The following is a 16,943-nucleotide window of genomic DNA, read 5'->3' on the forward strand; positions in this document are numbered from 1 at the left end:
ACGGGGGAAGCCTTGCGGTGACAACAAAAGCAGTGTTTTACTGATCAGTCAAGTTTTCCAGTGTACTCCATACAAACTGGTTGGCTACTGAAGGGATAGAAAATGGGGAATACTTGTTTTAAAGCAAACAAGGAATTAGATGGGAAAAATACATGTTTTAACGGGACCCAGACAATATTAAATACTTAGACAGATGGGAGAAGAAGTGTAGTTTTGTAGGAAATCACAAAATTATTACATAAAATTAGTGAAATCAATTGAAGAATGCCTTTCTGAAGAGCTGTTTACCACAGATGAGCAGCTTTGCGACCAAGCACATTGTAGATCGCTTTACTGCCAAAATGATCTAATTTAATGGATTTTTTTAGACATGCATAACAGCATTTTAAGAACAAAGAGAGAAACAAAAAGGGACAACGCTTCATGGTGGAAGGTGATGTATAAATAACTGTGTATATGATGAAGGAGAGACCATTTGAGCAGCACAGCCATTTCGCAGCACAGGGACAGCAGTCCAAGTTAAAGGATCTCCCACGTGGTATCACCTGTCACACTGTCTCAAGGCATCAAAAGAAGAAAAAATCACCTAACTCAAGGACAAAGAGACGAAGACTCCGGTGAATGAAGAGAGAGGACTGACAAACCAGAAATACAAAAGGATGCTCGATATCAAGATCAAGAAGAAGAGGCTAACAATGCCACGAACACTTACGATGCTGGGAATGATGCCAGCAATGAACAGAGAAGAAGATTCAGTGTCATCAATCTGCAACACGTGCCTCTAATGAGGGGGTGAATATAGAATCCTCAACAATTACAACGTCTCTGGGAACTGTGACAACAACAAGGTTTAAACCATTTTAATATATATTGTAACCTATTGGCTAAGGAATAGTGCTGAAAATGAGGTAAATCTAATCCACCACTGTCCTTGGTCTTCTATAGGGTTTTTAAACTAATACGTGGTGGTTTGTTTTTCCACAGAAATTTGGAGATGCATGAATCTAGTGACTTAAACCAAGTAGCAGATGGTTTTATGGGGATCATTGAGAACAAATAGTTAACTTTTGGTAGTATCATCATTTTAATGGTTGTAACTCTCCCCATAAGTGATATAGGTGAGGACTTCCAACGAGAGAGATCGTCCTCTACTCTCTTTAATAATTGCACATAATTTAGCTTTGTTAGCTCTGAGAGCCTGGAGGAAATGTTTATGCCTAAATATCTAATATTTCCTGACTGTAAAGGGATCACAGGTATATTCTGGACCCTGCAGTTAATGGGCAGAACTTTGGTCTTAGACCAGTTGATAGAGTAGTCAGAAAGTGCTGAGAATTTATTTATGAGTGTGATCGTGTGAGTGAGAGACGTCTGTGAGTTCTGAAGGAAAAGGCTCCCGGAGGGCCTCTGCCCTATGCTTATGGGGGCTCTTTCCGGGGGATTCCTCTGCAGTCTTCTGGGTGAATGCATGGTTGCCCCTGCGGTGGGCTTCCTGGGTTCTGTGCTCTGTGGGGGCTGCTGGTGGCCTGGGTCTTGTGGCCCTCTCTGCCTGCTTCTGATTGTTTGGGGGGGCTGTGGATTGTGGCCCTGTACGCTTATACACTCATAACTAAGCACGGTTATCATGTAGGTCCTGTGCCATGGGTGTTGCATGTTCTCGCACACACACACACACATTCATTAGTCCAGTAGCATGGTCGCTAAGCAGTTGATGTATTATCATGTCGTCTCAGGTCATCTATATCCACAGCTGTGTTGTATGCGATTGCCGCTTCTTGTGCTTGTTTTTGTTTGTTTGTGTGTTTGTTTTTTCTCTGCTTGTCTGCTTTCAGGTGCTCCTGGTGGCGCTAAGGCTGGAATCCCCTCAGAGGCCATGGATTGTTGTCTGTTTTGTTTTTTACAGGTGTAGCAGCTGGTTGTCTGGTTTTTGTTTCTATTTTTGTTCTCTTTCCTCTTCTTCTTTCCTTGTCCCCCGGTCCGGTTCAGTTCTATTACATGTCATATATTGTAAACAGAAATAAATAAATGGGCATCAAGGGGAGCTTTACATTTATAAAACTTCCCTTGGCAAAGCAAATCTGTTTGGCATCAAAGGTATTCAGACTACAATTCTGCTGCCATAATGCTGAACAGGACAAGGGGAAAAAAAAAAAAAGTAAAGAAGACAGTTCTGCCGAAAGCCAGGGACTAGACCTGTTCTAAGTTCTATACTTTTTAAAAGGGGCGTGTTTATCAACTATAGAATTAGAAGATTTACAAAAATGGTCAAGTGCTAGATCTTCATCTGGGATTTTAACAGTGTCATGAACTATTCAACAGATCAGTTAAAAAAAAGCCTGCTCATGGAGATGTTTCAGGATCTGGATACCAACCGTGGACCTAATGTTTTCATTTTTGCAATTCTGATACAAGCTATTGAGCAGTGATAACTAACACCAAGTTCAGATACTGCGGATTTTCTACCTTTGATTTGTTAAGATTGAGCCAATCAGGGACAACCTTGAAGGATCTCTTAAGTTTGGTTTAGTAGGATCAGTAATTACCTGAGAAAGGTTGATATTGGTACACACCTTTTTTAAATGATCAGAGGCAGAGTTCAACTTGTTTAAATTAAAATTGCCACACAGAGATTGGGTTTAGGCCACATGCACACAGAATGACCTCAACAAATATAAGAAATATTAAACATTTACACATGGATTTTTGAATACATGTAGAGGAAAGATACTTTGAAATGTGCTCATTGCGGAGTTATGCTCAGTTGAGTAATGAAGGTTGAACTATTCTGGGAAAGAGGTTCTATTCCCAGCATCATGATGGACACTCCTGATATAGAAGGTTTCGCTAACGCATTGGAATTGTTTTACTATTTTCATATGCATGTGCAATGAAGAATTGCTTGTTGCTAATAAATGCAAAGAAGAACAGCTTACACATAGATGCTCACATATAGGCTGCTGAATGCAATGAAGACCTGCTTATCCAGTAAAGTTCAATGTCAATGTGTAATATTCAATTAGGATTTGCAAAACAGTGAAGTTAAACAATGAATGGGTCCATAGTCGGTATGAGAAGACTACAGGAACATTTACCTGGGTGTACGTTCAAACAGAGATGAAAAAATTGCGATAAATAATTGTTTGTTTGTTAGTATGTATATGAATGTTATGTGTATAAACTGTGTTGGGTTATAGTTACTCAGTGGTGTCTCAGTGAAACAACCGACGGGGGAAGCCTTGCGGTGACAACAAAAGCAGTGTTTTACTGATCAGTCAAGTTTTCCAGTGTACTCCATACAAACTGGTTGGCTACTGAAGGGATAGAAAATGGGGAATACTTGTTTTAAAGCAAACAAGGAATTAGATGGGAAAAATACATGTTTTAACGGGACCCAGACAATATTAAATACTCAGACAGATGGGAGAAGAAGTGTAGTTTTGTAGGAAATCACAAAATTAGTACATAAAATTAGTGAAATCAATTGAAGAATGCCTTTCTGAAGAGCTGTTTACCACAGATGAGCAGCTTTGCGACCAAGCACATTGTAGATCGCTTTACTGCCAAAATTATCTAATTTAATGGATTTTTTTAGACATGCATAACAGCATTTTAAGAACAAAGAGAGAAACAAAAAGGGACAACGCTTCATGGTGGAAGGTGATGTATAAATAACTGTGTATATGATGAAGGAGAGACCATTTGAGCAGCACAGCCATTTCGCAGCACAGGGACAGCAGTCCAAGTTAAAGGATCTCCCACGTGGTATCACCTGTCACACTGTCTCAAGGCATCAAAAGAAGATAAAATCACCAAACTCAAGGACAAAGAGACGAAGACTCCGGTGAACAAAGAGAGAGGACTGACAAACCAGAAATACAAAAGGATGCTCGATATCAAGATCCAGAAGAAGAGGCTAACAATGCCACGAACACTTACGATGCTGGGAATGATGCCAGCAATGAACAGAGAAGAAGATTCAGTGTCATCAATCTGCAACACGTGCCTCTAATGAGGGGGTGAATATAGAATCCTCAACAATTACAACGTCTCTGGGAACTGTGACAACAACAAGGTTTAAACCATTTTGATATATATTGTAACCTATTGGCTAAGGAATAGTGCTGAAAATGAGGTAAATCTAATCCACTACTGTCCTTGGTCTTCTATAGGGTTTTTAAACTAATACGTGGTGGTTTGTTTTTCCACAGAAATTTGGAGATGCATGAATCTAGTGACTTAAACCAAGTAGCAGATGGTTTTATGGGGATCATTGAGAACAAATAGTTAACTTTTGGTAGTATCATCATTTTAATGGTTGTAACTCTCCCCATAAGTGATATAGGTGAGGACTTCCAACGAGAGAGATCGTCCTCTACTCTCTTTAATAATTGCACATAATTTAGCTTTGTTAGCTCTGAGAGCCTGGAGGAAATGTTTATGCCTAAATATCTAATATTTCCTGACTGTAAAGTGATCACAGGTATATTCTGGACCCTGCAGTTAATGGGCAGAACTTTGGTCTTAGACCAGTTGATAGAGTAGTCAGAAAGTGCTGAGAATTTATTTATGAGTGTGATCGTGTGAGTGAGAGACGTCTGTGAGTTCTGAAGGAAAAGGCTCCCGGAGGGCCTCTGCCCTATGCTTATGGGGGCTCTTTCCGGGGGATTCCTCTGCAGTCTTCTGGGTGAATGCATGGTTGCCCCTGCGGTGGGCTTCCTGGGTTCTGTGCTCTGTGGGGGCTGCTGGTGGCCTGGGTCTTGTGGCCCTCTCTGCCTGCTTCTGATTGTTTGGGGGGGCTGTGGATTGTGGCCCTGTACGCTTATACACTCATAACTAAGCACGGTTATCATGTAGGTCCTGTGCCATGGGTGTTGCATGTTCTCGCACACACACACACACATTCATTAGTCCAGTAGCATGGTCGCTAAGCAGTTGATGTATTATCATGTCGTCTCAGGTCATCTATATCCACAGCTGTGTTGTATGCGATTGCCGCTTCTTGTGCTTGTTTTTGTTTGTTTGTGTGTTTGTTTTTTCTCTGCTTGTCTGCTTTCAGGTGCTCCTGGTGGCGCTAAGGCTGGAATCCCCTCAGAGGCCATGGATTGTTGTCTGTTTTGTTTTTTACAGGTGTAGCAGCTGGTTGTCTGGTTTTTGTTTCTATTTTTGTTCTCTTTCCTCTTCTTTCCTCTTCTTCTTTCCTTGTCCCCCGGTCCGGTTCAGTTCTATTACATGTCATATATTGTAAACAGAAATAAATAAATGGGCATCAAGGGGAGCTTTACATTTATAAAACTTCCCTTGGCAAAGCTAATCTGTTTGGCATCAAAGGTATTCAGACTACAATTCTGCTGCCATAATGCTGAACAGGACAAGGGGAAAAAAAAAAAAAGTAAAGAAGACAGTTCTGCCGAAAGCCAGGGACTAGACCTGTTCTAAGTTCTATACTTTTTAAAAGGGGCGTGTTTATCAACTATAGAATTAGAAGATTTACAAAAATGGTCAAGTGCTAGATCTTCATCTGGGATTTTAACAGTGTCCTGAACTATTCAACAGATCAGTTAAAAAAAAGCCTGCTCATGGAGATGTTTCAGGATCTGGATACCAACCGTGGACCTAATGTTTTCATTTTTGCAATTCTGATACAAGCTATTGAGCAGTGATAACTAACACCAAGTTCAGATACTGCGGATTTTCTACCTTTGATTTGTTAAGATTGAGCCAATCAGGGACAACCTTGAAGGATCTCTTAAGTTTGGTTTAGTAGGATCAGTAATTACCTGAGAAAGGTTGATATTGGTACACACCTTTTTTAAATGATCAGAGGCAGAGTTCAACTTGTTTAAATTAAAATTGCCACACAGAGATTGGGTTTAGGCCACATGCACACAGAATGACCTCAACAAATATAAGAAATATTAAACATTTACACATGGATTTTTGAATACATGTAGAGGAATGATACTTTGAAATGTGCTCATTGCGGAGTTATGCTCAGTTGAGTAATGAAGGTTGAACTATTCTGGGAAAGAGGTTCTATTCCCAGCATCATGATGGACACTCCTGATATAGAAGGTTTCGCTAACGCATTGGAATTGTTTTACTATTTTCATATGCATGTGCAATGAAGAATGGCTTGTTGCTGATAAATGCAAAGAAGAACAGCTTACACATAGATGCTCACATATAGGCTGCTGAATGCAATGAAGACCTGCTTATCCAGTAAAGTTCAATGTCAATGTGTAATATTCAATTAGGATTTGCAAAACAGTGAAGTTAAACAATGAATGGGTCCATAGTCGGTATGAGAAGACTACAGGAATATTTACCTGGGTGTACGTTCAAACAGAGATGAAAAAATTGCGATAAATAATTGTTTGTTTGTTAGTATGTATATGAATGTTATGTGTATAAACTGTGTTGGGTTATAGTTACTCAGTAGTGTCTCAGTGAAACAACCGACGGGGGAAGCCTTGCGGCGACAACAAAAGCAGTGTTTTACTGATCAGTCAAGTTTTCCAGTGTACTCCATACAAACTGGTTGGCTACTGAAGGGATAGAAAATGGGGAATAGTTGTTTTAAAGCAAACAAGGAATTAGATGGGAAAAATACATGTTTTAACGGGACCCAGACAATATTAAATACTCAGACAGATGGGAGAAGAAGTGTAGTTTTGTAGGAAATCACAAAATTATTACATAAAATTAGTGAAATCAATTGAAGAATGCCTTTCTGAAGAGCTGTTTACCACAGATGAGCAGCTTTGCAACCAAGCACATTGTAGATCGCTTTACTGCCAAAATGATCTAATTTAATGGATTGGTTTAGACATGCATAACAGCATTTTAAGAACAAAGAGAGAAACAAAAAGGGATAACGCTTCATGGTGGAAGGTGATGTATAAATAACTGTGTATATGATGAAGGAGAGACCATTTGAGCAGCACAGCCATTTCGCAGCACAGGGACAGCAGTCCAAGTTAAAGGATCTCCCACGTGGTATCACCTGTCACACTGTCTCAAGGCATCAAAAGAAAAAAAAATCACCAAACTCAAGGACAAAGAGACGAAGACTCCGGTGAACGAAGAGAGAGGACTGACAAACCAGAAATACAAAAGGATGCTCGATATCAAGATCCAGAAGAAGAGGCTAACAATGCCACGAACACTTACGATGCTGGGAATGATGCCAGCAATGAACAGAGAAGAAGATTCAGTTTCATCAATCTGCAACAGGTGCCTCTAGTGACGGGGTGAATATAGAATCCTCAACAATTACAACGTCTCTGGGAACTGTGACAACAACAAGGTTTAAACCATTTTGATATATATTGTAACCTATTGGCTAAGGAATAGTGCTGAAAATGAGGTAAATCTAATCCACCACTGTCCTTGGTCTTCTATAGGGTTTTTAAACTAATACGTGGTGGTTTGTTTTTCCACAGAAATTTGGAGATGCATGAATCTAGTGACTTAAACCAAGTAGCAGATGGTTTTATGGGGATCATTGAGAACAAATAGTTAACTTTTGGTAGTATCATCATTTTAATGGTTGTAACTCTCCCCATAAGTGATATAGGTGAGGACTTCCAACGAGAGAGATCTCTATCTTTAATAATTGCACATAATTTAGCTTTGTTAGCTCTGAGAGCCTGGAGGAAATGTTTATGCCTAAATATCGAATATTTCCTGACTGTATAGTGATCACAGGTATATTCTGGACCCTGCAGTTAATGGGTAGAACTTTGGTCTTAGACCAGTTGATAGAGTAGTCAGAAAGTGCTGAGAATTTATTTATGAGTGTGATCGTGTGAGTGAGAGACGTCTGTGAGTTCTGAAGGAAAAGTAATACATCATCAGCATAAAGACTTATTTTATGCTCAATATTTTGGGATTGGATGCCTTTAATATTTCTATCTTGTCTGATAGAAGCTGCTAAAGGTTTGATGAAAATAGCAAAAAGTGAGGGAGAAAGTGGGCAACCTTGTCTTGTACCTCTCTGCAGACTGAAGCTTGGAGAAGTTTGATCATTTGTCCTGACACTTGCATTTGGGGAGCTATATAATATCCTTATCCAGTTGATGAAGTGTGACCCAAACCCGAATTTGTTTAATGCTGCGAATAAAAGTTTCCAGTTCACTCCATCAAATGCTTTTTCTGCATCTATAGAGTCGATTGTGGCTTCCAAGTTGTTGATGGTAGAATAGTCTTTGAGATTAATGATCCGGTTTGTGAATGAACCGTTGTGCCTACTGCTCTTCAGCCTGTCAAATGAAATGTATAATTTGAAACGTGACAAATGAACGAAGACCCAAGGAGTCGTAAACAAATCAATACTGTTTCCTGTGCAAGGACCCGTCAGCCGAGGAGTTGAGTCATGAACGAATCAATACTGTTTCCTGTGCGAGGACCCGTCTCCCGAGGAGTTGAGTCGTGAACGAATCAATACTGTTTCCTGTCCTGCTGACTGAGCTTATGAAGCTGCCGCCTGCCATGTGGTGAGGAAGGGTACTGCATGAAAATGAACGAATCACTCACTGAGACAACTCGTTACTCCCGAGTCATATAAAAAATTAGTTTATATCGAACGAATCGCTCACGAACGACACATCACTATCTATTTGACGAGTTATGCATGAATTCGGATTTTGCAATAAAATTAATTCCTTCTCTCAAACCAAGTTCAAACTGCTTTGTCCTTCATATTTATCTACTTCTAATCTAGTTTCAACAATAAACAACACTGTATTTTGTAGTATGAAAAAGAACCAGACCTAATTTTCAGCAATTAGCTTCTCTCGAGGAGATATGAAGGAATACAGATTTTGCTATAAAATGAAATACTTCTATCAAACTGACTTAAAACGGTTTGTTCTTATTTCTTCATTTCTGATGAAGTTTCAACAATAAACAACAAACTTTGTATTATGAGAAAGAACCAGACTTATTCTTCAGGAATCCGAAAATAAGCTCTATTTCACGAGTTATGCACAAATTCGGATTCTCCTATAAAACAAATTCCTTAACTCAAACCAAGTTAAGACTGCTTTGTCCTTCATATTTATTCATGTCTAATCAAGTTTCAACAATAAACAACGTTGTACTTTGTAGAATGAGAAAGAACTTCTTCAGCAATAAGCATCTCTCGACATATGACGAAATACAGATTTTGCTATAAAATTAATTCCTTCTATCAGCCTGACTTAAAACTGTTTGTCCTCCTTATTTATCCACTTCAAATCAAATTTCAAAAATTAAAAAAATTTTGTAGTTTGAGAAAGAACAACTTAATCTTCAGCTATCAGTATAAAAAGAGGGTAAGAAAAGGTGCAAATGCCAACCATACATCACTAAAAGGTGGAGCGGAAGTATTCGGCTGCAAGTAGGTGTGACTGTTCGACCATAATTTGTAAAAAGCGGGTAAGAAAAGGTTCGAATGCCCGACTATATATTAACAAAAGCGGAAGGAGAGATCTTCGGATGAGAGTGGGTGAGAATTTCCAACCATAATCTATAAAATGCGGTGAAAAAAAAGGTGTGAATACCCCATAGAACACTAAAAGGTGGAGCGGAAGTGTTCGGCTGCAAGAAGGTGTGAATGTCCGACTATATTTGGTGAAAAGCAGGTGAAGCAACGTCTGAATGCCCAACCTTACATCATCAAAAGCGAGATCAGAGGTGTTTGGCTGCAAGAAGGCCATAGTTTGCCAAAAGCGGGTAAGGTGCGAATGACCGACTAAATATCAACAAAAGTGGGGGCGGAGGTCTTCGGATGCAAGTGGGTGTGAATATCCCACCATACAAGTATGGTGTAGAGGAAGCTGTGAATGGCCGACCATAGTAGAAAGCGGGTGAGAGAAGGTGCGAATGTCAAACCATACATGATCAAAACAGTGAGCGGAGGTGTTTGGCTGCGACAAGGTGTGAATGTCCACCCATAATTAATGAAAAGCGGGCAACAAGTAGGTTCGAATGCCCAACCATACATCATCAAAAGCAGGAGTGGATGTGTTCGGCTACAAGAAGGTTTGAATATCCGACCATAGTTTGTAAAAAGCGGGTAAGAAAAGGTTTGAATGCCCGAACATACACCATCAAAAGAGGGAGCGGACGGGTTCCGCTGTAAGAAGGTGTGAATGTCCGACCATAGTTGGTAAAAAGCGGGTAAGAAAAGGTTAAAATACCCGACTGTACACAATCAATAGCGGGAGCGGAGTTATTCGGCTACTAAAAGGTGTGAAAGTCCGACCAGGGTTTGTAAAAAGCGGGTAAGAAAAGGTGCGAATGCCCGACAATGTATGATCAAAAGAGGGAGCGGAGGTGTTCAGCTGCAAGAAGGTCTGAATGTCCATCAATAATTGCTAGAAAACATGAAAGAAAATTTTCTAATATCAAACCGCACATGATCATAAGCGGGAGAGGAGGTGTTCAGCTGCAAGAAGGTGTGAATGTCCACCCATAATTACTGAAAAATGGTTTGTAAAAAGCGGGTAAGAAAAGGTATGAATGCCTGACTATACACCATCAAATGCGGGAACGGTTTTTCGGCTGTGAGTAGGTGTGAATCTCCGACCATAATTGCTGAAAAATGTGTTAGAAAAGGTAAGAATGCCGGTCCATACATCATCAAAAGCGAGAAAGGTGGTGTTCGGCTGCAAGTAGGTGTGAATGTCCAGCCATAATTACTCACAAACGGGTAAGAAAAGGTAGTATTGCCAGACCATACATGATCAAAACAGGGAGCGGAGGTGGTTCAGCTGCAAGAAGGTGTGAATGTCCGACTAAAGTTTGTAAAAAGCGGATAAGACAAGGTGCGAATGCCTGACAATGTATGATCAAAAGAGTGAGCGGAGGTTTTCGGCTGCAAGAAGTTCTGAATGTCTACCCATAATTCCTGAAAAATGGGTAAAAAAAGGGTCCGAATGCCCAACCATACATCATCAAAAGCAGGAGTGGATGTTTTCGGCTACAAGAAGGTTTGAATGTCCATCAATAATTGCTTTAAAACAGGAATGAAAATTTTCGAATATCAAACCGCACATGATCATAAGCGGGAGAGGAGGTGTTCAGCTGCAAGAAGGTGTGAATGTCCACCCATAATTCCTGAAAAATGGGTAAAAAAAGGTGCGAATGCCCAACCATACATTATCAAAAGCAGGTGTGAATGTCAGATCATAATTTGCAAAAAGCTGATGAGAAAAGGTGAGAATGCCTGACTATACACCATCAAATGCGGGAGCAGAGGTGTTCGGCTCTGAGTAGGCGTGAATTTCCGACCATAATTGCTGAAAAATGTGTTAGAAAAGGTAAGAATGCCGGAACATACATCATCAAAAGCGGGAGAGGTGGTGTTCAGCTGCAAAAAGGTGTGAATGTTCGACTAAAGTTTGTAAAAAGCGGGTAAGACAAGGTCCGAATGCCCGAACATACACCATCAAAAGAGGGAGCGGAGGTGTTCCGCTGTAAGAAGGTGTGAATGTCCAAACCATAGTTGGTAAAAACCGGGTAAGAAAAGGTTGAAATACCCGACTGTACACAATCAAAAGAGGGAGCGGAGTTGTTCAGCTAAGAGATGGTGTGAAAGTCCGACCATGGTTTGTAAAAAGCGGGTAAGAAAAGGTTCGTATGCCCTAATATACACTATCAAAAGCAGAAGCGGAGGTGTTCGGCTGCAAGAAGGTGTGAACGTCCAACCAAAGTTTGTAAAAAGCAGTTAAGAAAAGTTTCGAATATCTAACCAAACATAATCAAAAGCGGGAGCAGAGCTGTTCGACTGCAAGTAGGTGTGAATGTCAGATCATAATTTGCAAAAAGCTGATGAGAAAGGGTGAGAATGCCCGACTATACACCATCAAATGCGGTAGCGGAGTTGTTCGGCTGTGAGTAGGTGTGAATGTCCGACCATAATTGCTGGAAAATGTGTTAGAAAAGATAAGAATGCCGGTCCATATATCATCAAAAGCGGGAGAGGTGGTGTTCGGCTGCAAGTAGGTGTGAATGTCCAGCCATAATTACTCACAAACGGGTAAGAAAAGATAGTATTGCCAGACCATACATGATCAAAACAGGGAGCGGAGGTGGTTCAGCTTCAAGGTCTGAATGTCCACCAATAATTACTGAAAAATGGTTAAGAAAAGGTGCGAATGCCCAACCATATATCATCAAAAGCAGGAGTGGATGTGTTCGGCTACAAGAAGGTTTGAATGTCCGACCATAGTTTGTAAAAGGCGGGTAAGAAAAGGTTCCAATGTCCAAACATACACCATCAAAAGAGGGAGAGGAGGTGTTCCGCTGTAAGGTGTGAATGTCCGACCATAGTTTGTAAAAAGCGGATAAGAAAAGGTTAAAATACCCGACTGTACACAATCAAAAGAGAGAGCGGAGTTGTTCAGCTAAGAGATGGTGTGAAAGCCCGACCATGGTTTGTAAAAAGCGGGTAAGAAAAGGTTTGTATGCCCAAATATACACTATCAAAAGCAGAAGCGGAGGTGCTCGGCTGCAAGAAGGTGTGAACGTCCAACCAAAGTTTGTAAAAAGCAGTTAAGAAAAGTTTCGAATATCTAACCAAACATAATCAAAAGCGGGAGCAGAGCTGTTCGACTGCAAGTAGGTGTGAATGTCAGATCATAATTTGCAAAAAGCTGATGAGAAAGGGTGAGAATGCCTGACTATACACCATGAAATTGCGGTAGCGGAGTTGTTCGGCTGTGAGTAGGTGTGAATGTCCAACCATAATTGCTGGAAAATGTGTTAGAAAAGGTAAGAATGCCGGTCCATACATCATCAAAAGCGGGAGAGGTGGTGTTCGGCTGCAAGTAGGTGTGAATGTCCAGCCATAATTACTCCCAAACGGGTAACACCGAGAGTCCGAAAAGGAAATATAGATCACCCTACTCACTTTTCACCTAAAGAAATGAAGGAAGAGCTAGTTTCCCAAGAAATAACCTGAGTGTGTAATTTGTTTTGATAACTTAGAAAAACGAAAATGACATACCTACTTTCCTTTATCCTTTTAATGGTTCTCACCTTCTCAACACTAAATGTGAGAAGTGTGAAATCAAAGACAAGAGCCCAGAGTATTTTATCCTTCTTAGACTCCATAAAATCAGATGTGTTTTTAATACAAGAATGTGGACTACCTTTTTTAAAAAACCATAGACAATGGGAGGAAATGTGGCCCCATTTATCGATATGGAGTGGTTCAAATCAAAATAAAAATGATGGTGTGGCCATTCTAATTAAAAATCCGCATGTTCTGGTGAAAGGTAGCACAGTGGTGAGAGACGGACGGGCACTTTTAGCACACTTGAATTTTATGGGGCAAGACTTTAACCTCTTAAATATTTATGGTTTCAATGGAAAAATGACAGGTATGACCTTTTAGAAGATATACAGCTTTACATGCTAGGGCAAGTACCTTTAGTTGTAGCAGGATTTTAACTGTATCTTGAGCAGGAAAGATAGAAAAAGAGCAGGGGGAGATTTTAAAGTGGATAAGACTTCGATTTTACTTCAGGGCATATGCAGGGATTTTAAGCTTACTGACTGTTTTAAAACCATGCATCCCAGAGAGGAGGGCTTCACCTGGTTTAGTCATGATGGCACCAGAGCCTCTCGCATCGATTATTTCTTTACTAGAGATTGCCCACCCACTGATGTTAGATTAACCCCTGTTTTCTTTTCAAACCACCTTATGCTCTCCTGCACCCTTTCACCCCCTTCTGGTGTGACGGTAGGACGTGGTCTGTGGAAACTCAACTGTTCCCTGTTGGAGGATGAAATCATAGTCAGTCAGTACAGGGAATGTTATAAAGAGTGGCAGACCCTTCAAGACCTCTACGAAACACATGCACAATGGTGGGAAATGGTGAAGGAAACGACCCAGACTTTTTTTAAACAGCAAGGTAAACGTAAAAAAAGGAAAGAGAATAGATGTATGATGGGACAACAGAAACGCTTACAGCGCTACTTTAAACTAAATCAGTGTGGCATAAACTTTAATGAAGAAATCAAAGATGTCAAAAAGGAAATGTCAGTTTTAGCAGAAATAAAGAGTAAAGGAATTTTTGTAAGAAGCAGGGAGCAGGAAATTGAGGAAGGTGAAAAATGCACACGGTACTTTTTTAAGAAAGTTATAAATAAAAAGGAGTGTATTCAAAATCTAAAAAGAGAAGATGGGTTTTGAACAAAATCCACACAAGAGATGATTGAAACTGTACATACCTTTTATAGTAACATGTACAAAGAGAAACCAGTGCACTTGGAAACATCGGCAGAAATTTTAAAATTCGTTGACAAAACCGTAAAAGAGAATGCACACTTGACACAGGATTTTACTGCTTTAGAGTTAAAAAAAATGCCTAACAGGTTTTAAGAGAAGTCGAGCTCCGGGTTTAGACGGGCTTCCTGCAGAATTCTATCTGACCTTTTGGGACCTTTTATCATCAGACATTTTAGATGTTTTTAAAGATTTTGAAAAACTCGACCGACTGCCTGACAGTTTTAGAGTGGGAATAGTGACTCTACTTTATAAAAAAAATGATAAGACTGACCTAAAGAATTGGAGGCCCATCACACTTTTAAACTTTGACTGTAAACTTTTTAGCAAGGTTTTAGCGACACGGATGTCCTCTGTTTTAGAGGAGGTAATTCACCCAGACCAGGCTTGTGCAATCTCAGGGAGACAACTCACTGACAGCCTCGTACTGATTCGAGACATCATTGATTACGATAGAGAAAGAAACACCCGGCTTGTCATCTTAAATTTAGACTTTGAAAAAGCTTTTCATCAGGTCTCGCATCAATATCTCTTTCAGGTGTTGCAGCCATCGAATAGGACCCTGAAACTTCCATCCTGCACCGCTGTTTGCTTTTTCACAAGAGCAGAGAAGATCGCACCGTTCCCAGCGGCACTGCAGTACCGGGTCGATGCTTGGTGTGAACGGAGCCAGCTCCTTTTTCAACTCCTATTGCTAAAAATCCATTTAATATGTAGTCCTCGTATAGAGGACATATCAAATATTAAACTGATAAGAACAGATACCACACTTGATCTTAGCCAAAAGGCCGAGAAGCGATAACTGTCCACTGGTTCACGTCCGAGGGCCCTTCCTGGCACAATGCGCACTTGTAGCGGTGTTCTTTTTAGTGTCACTTTGCACCTCCGCACTGAGCACTCTTCAGCCCTTTTAAATGGTATAACTTTGCACTCCTGCACGCTCCAGCAAGCACCATTCAAGCAACAACGTCAGCACAGTCGCAACAAGTAAGGCGACTCTACTCAGAGAAGTCACTCTGCACAGTAACAAGATTTCTTTTGCACAGACAGAAAGGGCTTCACCCGCAAAGGTAAAGCCTGCCAAAAATAGAAACAACTCACTAGTGCTGCTCTCCACGGAAGTCTTTAGTAAAAGGCGAAAGACTTGTACGTTATGAAGAGAAACCAGAGTACGATTATCCGTCACTGCAGGAGCAGGGCATCAGGCTAGTTGGCATAGCCACCTTCCCCATGGTGAGCTTTGCTTGGTAGAGACGTTTGCTCCCCCCCCTTGCTCCTCGGCTGACCAAGTAGGGACAATCGGGCCCTATTCGATGGCTGCCTTGTCTTTTACTCTGTGCAAAAGACAAGGCAGCAACAAAAACACCATGGGAACACCGTATTGAGGCTTTTTTCTGACCGCTCATTCGGTGTCGCGTTTCTTTCAAGCAATTCTCCCGGTTAGCCCGCACTCGGCTTGCTCCCAGAGCCGTGTTAAAGTCTACTTCGCATTCACACTCTCTTCTCAGCAGACTAAAAGAAACTTCCATCCTGCACCGCTGTTTGCTTTTTCACTAGAGCAGAGAAGAGCGCACCGTTCCCAGCGGCACTGCAGTACTGGGTCGATGTTTGGAGTGAACGGAGCAAGCTCCTTTTTCAACTCCTATTGCTAAAAATCCATTTAATATGTAGTCCTCGTATAGAGGACATATCAGAAATTAAACTGATAAGAACAGATATTACACTTGATCTGAGCTAAAAGACCGAGAAGCGATAACTGTCCACTGGTTCACGTCCGAGGGCCCTTCCTGGCACAATGCGCACTTGTAGCGGTGTTCTTTTTATGGCCATAGGTGGCCAGAGTGTCACTTTGCACCTCCGCCCACCCGCTGCACTGAGCACTCTTCAGCCCTTTCAAATGGTATAAATTTGCACTCCCGCACGCTCCAGCAAGCACCATTCAAGCAACAACTTTGCACTCCAGCTTCGAACATCGGCACAGTCGCAACAAGTAAGGCGACTCTACTCAGAGAAGTCACTCTGCACAGTAACAAGATTTCTTTTGCACAGACAAAAAGGGCTTCACCCGCAAAGGTAAAGCCTGCCAAAAATAGAAACAACTCATTAGTGCTGCTCTCCACGGAAGTCTTTAGTAAAAGGCGAAAGACTTGTACGTTATGAAGAGAAACCAGAGTACGATTATCCGTCACTGCAGGAGCAGGGCATCAGGCTAGTTGGCATAGCCACCTTCCCCATGGTGAGCTTTGCTTGGTGGAGACGCTTGCTCCCCCCCCTTGCTCCTCGGCTGACCAAGTAGGAACAATCGGGCCCTATTCGATGGCTGCCTTGTCTTTTACTCTGTGCAAAAGACAAGGCAGCAACAAAAACACCATGGGAACACCGTATTGAGGCTTTTTTCTGACCGCTCATTCGGTGTCGCGTTTCTTTCAAGCAATTCTCCCGGTTAGCCCGCACTCGGATTGCTCCCAGAGCCGTGTTAAAGTCTACTTCGTATTCACTCTCTTTTCTCAGCAGACTCTTGGGATTTTATCTATAAAATGAATTCCTTCACTCAAACTATGTTAAAAATGCTGTGTCCTTCATATTTACCATGTCTAGAATGATTTAAACAAAAAAAACAACGTCGTACATTGCATCTTTTGATCATACATTTTCGGGCATTCGCACC

The 16,943-nt window shown here is 41.1% G+C and overlaps 4 non-coding genes across 4 annotated transcripts; all 4 read right to left on the minus strand.

Moving 5' to 3' along the window:
* Positions 1-14,884: 14,884 nt before the first annotated feature.
* On the minus strand, positions 14,885-15,075 carry LOC140285923 (U2 spliceosomal RNA). The gene has a single exon (XR_011910860.1). It is a non-coding gene; the product is annotated as a U2 spliceosomal RNA (small nuclear RNA).
* Positions 15,076-15,334: 259 nt separating this feature from the next.
* Positions 15,335-15,448, minus strand: LOC140285920 (U5 spliceosomal RNA). Its single transcript, XR_011910858.1, has one exon. It is a non-coding gene; the product is annotated as a U5 spliceosomal RNA (small nuclear RNA).
* Positions 15,449-15,838: 390 nt separating this feature from the next.
* On the minus strand, positions 15,839-16,029 carry LOC140285924 (U2 spliceosomal RNA). The gene has a single exon (XR_011910861.1). It is a non-coding gene; the product is annotated as a U2 spliceosomal RNA (small nuclear RNA).
* Positions 16,030-16,337: 308 nt separating this feature from the next.
* On the minus strand, positions 16,338-16,451 carry LOC140285926 (U5 spliceosomal RNA). The gene has a single exon (XR_011910863.1). It is a non-coding gene; the product is annotated as a U5 spliceosomal RNA (small nuclear RNA).
* Between the last annotated feature and the right edge of the window lie 492 nt (positions 16,452-16,943).

Source organism: Leuresthes tenuis, unplaced genomic scaffold (assembly GCF_036924035.1).
Source record: "Leuresthes tenuis unplaced genomic scaffold, fLeuTen1.0.hap1 SCAF_64, whole genome shotgun sequence".
Taxonomy (NCBI): Eukaryota; Metazoa; Chordata; class Actinopteri; order Atheriniformes; family Atherinopsidae; genus Leuresthes; species Leuresthes tenuis.